The sequence below is a fragment of the Etheostoma cragini genome, chromosome 12 (genome assembly GCF_013103735.1).
Source record: "Etheostoma cragini isolate CJK2018 chromosome 12, CSU_Ecrag_1.0, whole genome shotgun sequence".
In the NCBI taxonomy this organism is placed as follows: Eukaryota; Metazoa; Chordata; class Actinopteri; order Perciformes; family Percidae; genus Etheostoma; species Etheostoma cragini.
This window is the reverse complement of record NC_048418.1, coordinates 1,188,685-1,192,601: the sequence shown is the minus strand read 5'-3', so window position 1 is coordinate 1,192,601 and position 3,917 is coordinate 1,188,685.

Below are 3,917 nucleotides of genomic sequence, written 5' to 3'. Positions count from 1 at the left end.
ATGTGGGTCGGCTGGAGGCCCTGGTCTCCGATGTGGGTCGGCTGGAGGTGCCGGTCTCCGATGTGGGTCGGCTGGAGGTGCCGGTCTCCGATGTGGGTCGGCTGGAGGCGCCGGTCTCCGATGTGGGTCGGCTGGAGGCTCTGGTCTCCGATGTGGGTTGGCTGGAGGCTCTGGTCTCCGATGTGGGTTGGCTGGAGGCTCTGGTCTCCGATGTGGGTCGGCTGGAGGTGCCGGTCTCCGATGTGGGTCTGCTGGAGGCTCTGGTCTCCGATGTGGGTCTGCTGGAGGCTCTGGTCTCCGATGTGGGTTGGCTGGAGGCGCTGGTCCCCAATGCGGGTCTGACTGAGGGGGCGCGGCTTCCTTCCCAGGACGTCTGAGAGACGCTTCTCGTGGAGGTCCCCGACGGTGATGTGGACTGGTGAGCTGCCGGTCCTGCAGCGGGCGGGGTACAGAACCCAGTTCAGTCATTACTAACAGGACAGCAGTGGATCCTTATCGTCCTAACAGAGTAACCATAGAGACACAGATGTTGGGGGTTGCCGGTTCGAATCCCTTGGTTTTTGTCCACACTATACTATGACCTTTTTGTCCATACTATACTATGACTTTCTGACTTTTTTGTCCATACTATACTATGACTTTTTGACCTTTTTGTCCATACTATGGGTATACCTGAGTTGCCCCCGATGCTGCTCCATCCGAATGTAAATGTGTATGAGTGTGTACACACTCGGCCTCAGTGTTTGAATGTGTGAATGGTTCCTGTACTATGTAAAAGTGCTTTGAGTAGTTGTCAAGACTAGAAAAGCGCTATATAACTGCAGCCTATTTATATATACTATTTACATTTTATGAGTTAATGTTAAACTGAAGAAAGTCCCTCTGTCTCCTCAGATTAAACTGAAGAACGTCCCTCTGTCTCCTCAGATTAAACTGAAGAACGTCCCTCTGTCTCCTGAGATTAAATTGAAGAACGTCCCTCTGTCTCCTCAGATTAAACTGAAGAACGTCCCTCCGTCTCCTGAGATTAAACTGAAGAACGTCCCTCCGTCTCCTGAGATTAAACTGAAGAACGTCCCTCTGTCTCCTGAGATTAAATTGAAGAACGTCCCTCCGTCTCCTGAGATTAAATTGAAGAACGTCCCTCTGTCTCCTGAGATTAAATTGAAGAACGTCCCTCTGTCTCCTGAGATTAAACTGAAGAACGTCCCTTTGTCTCCTGAGATTAAACTGAAGAACGTCCCTCTGTCTCCTGAGATTAAACTGAAGAACGTCCCTCTGTATGTCAAAAAAGTCATAGAATAGTATGTGGAAAAAAGGGCATGATATAGTATGTATAAAAAAAAATGCATGGTATAGTATGTTAAAAAAAGCCCTAAACGTCATAGTATTTTATGTTGAAATACAAAAATCATAGTTGAAAAAAAGTCCAAAAAGTCATAGTATTATAAGGATATTACAATACTAGTATAGCATGTCGAAAAAAAATCATATAAAAAAGCAATAACGTCATAGTATAATATGTTGAAAAAAAGATTTTAAAAAGTCATAGTATAGTATGTCAAAAAAAGTCATAGTATAGTATGGTGAAAAAACGTCATAGTATAGTAAGCCAAAAAAAACGTGAAAGTCATTGTATAGTATGTCGAAAAAACATTAAAAAAGTCATAGTATAGTATGTCGAAAAAACGTCCAAAAAGTCATAGTATAGTATGTCGAAAAAATGTCAAAAGTCATATTATAGTACGTCGAAAAAAACGTCATAGTATAGTATGTCAAAAAAACGTGAAAAGTCATATTATAGTACGTCGAAAAAAACGTCATAGTATAGTATGTCAAAAAAACGTCATAAAAGTCATAGTATAGTATGTCGAAAAAACAAAAAAAGTCATAGTATGTCAAAAAAGCGTCATAGTATAGTATGTCGAAAAAACGTCAAAAGTCGTAGTATAGTACGTCGGAAAAAACGTCATAGTATAGTATGTCAAAAAAATGTCATAAAAGTCATAGTATAGTATGTCAAAAAAACGTCATAAAAGTCGTAGTATAGTACATCGAAAGAAGGGTCATAGTATAGTATTTTAAAAAAACGTCATAAAAGTCATAGTATAGTATGTTGAAAAAACTTAAAAAACGTCATAGTATAGTATGTCAAAAAAACGTCATAAAAGTCATAGTATAGTATGTTGAAAAAACTTAAAAAACGTCATAGTATAGTATGTCAAAAAAATGTCATAAAAGTCATAGTATATTCATATCAAAAAAACTTCTAAAAGGTCATAGTATAGTATGTCGAAAAAACTTCTAAAAAGTCATAGTATAGTATGTCAAAAAAACGTCATAAAAGTCGTAGTATAGTACATCGAAAGAAGGGTCATAGTATAGTATTTTAAAAAAACGTCATAAAAGTCATAGTATAGTATGTCGAAAAAACAAAAAAAGTCATAGTATGTCAAAAAAGCGTCATAGTATAGTACGTCGAAAAAACGTCAAAGGTCGTAGTATAGTACGTCGGAAAAAATGTCATAGTATAGTATGTCAAAAAAACGTCATAAAAGTCGTAGTATAGTACATCGAAAGAAGGGTCATAGTATAGTATTTTAAAAAAACGTCATAAAAGTCATAGTATACTATGTTGAAAAAACTTAAAAAATGTCATAGTATATTCATGTCAAAAAAACGTTAAAAAAGTCATAGTATAGTATGTCGAAAAAAACTTATAAAAAGTCATAGTATAGTATGTCGAAAAAAGGGTCATAGTATAGTATTTTAAAAAAACGTCATAAAAGTCATTGTATAGTATGTCGTAAAAACATAAAAAAAGTCATTGTATAGTATGTCGAAAAAACGTCATAGCATGTAAAACAAACGTCAAAAAAGTCATTGTATAGTATGTCGAAAAAACATAAAAAAGTCATAGTATAGTATGTCGAAAAAACGTCAAAAAAGTCATAGTATAGTATGTCGAAAAAACGTCAAATCGTAGTATAGTACTTCGAAAAAAACGTCATAGTATAGTATGTCAAAAAAAACGTCATAAAAGTCGTAGTATAGTACGTCGAAAAAACGTTAAAAAAGTCACAGTATTGTATGTTGGGGGAAAAAGAGAACAAGTCATAGTATAGTATGTCCAAAAATGACATATTATTATAGCTAGTTATTTTAGCTGTCTTGATTAGGGAGATGTGGTCATGTGTTCATGGATTTCAGGATTTAATAAGTTTGTCTGATGAATGTTTTGTTGCTATTTTTGTGTTTTCATCTTGGGACATGCTGCAAATGAACGGCTTCACTTTAACATGTTATTCTTTGGATGTTTGTTTCTGTTTCTGATAATCCTTGAATAAAAATCATTCAATCACTCAGGGGCCAGTTGTTCAAAACATTCAATCTGGATCAAAATGATCCGGATTTGGAAATCCCATTTCTTCCTATCCAGGATCAGGTAATCCGTCTTACTTTTATGCCGGTTATTCAAAGCAACATTGGACTGGATCACCCTGCTCCAGATACAGTTTTCAAGATTACCAAATCCGGATTACCAGTGCTCTAAATGGGACCACATATCACAATGTGTGCTACCAGCTACGTAAAGAACAGGTAGAGAACAGGTAGAAGAGCCAACATGGGGTCACTATAAGTGTTCCTTATTTTGAGACGAAACACAAAAATAACAAACTCCACTTCTAATCATAATTTATTTTATGACCCACAACAAACATACATTAACAAATACATTGTGGACATTTTTCAATGGCTAAATATCCAATATCCAAGCGGCCGAAATGGGTCTCCTCAGGAGGGGTGGGGGGGGCTTGTCTCCTCAGGAGGGGGGCTGCCGTCTCCCTTAGAGATCGGGTGAGAAGCTCAGTCCTCCGAGAGGAGCTCGGAGTAGAGCCGCTGCTCCTTCACGTCGA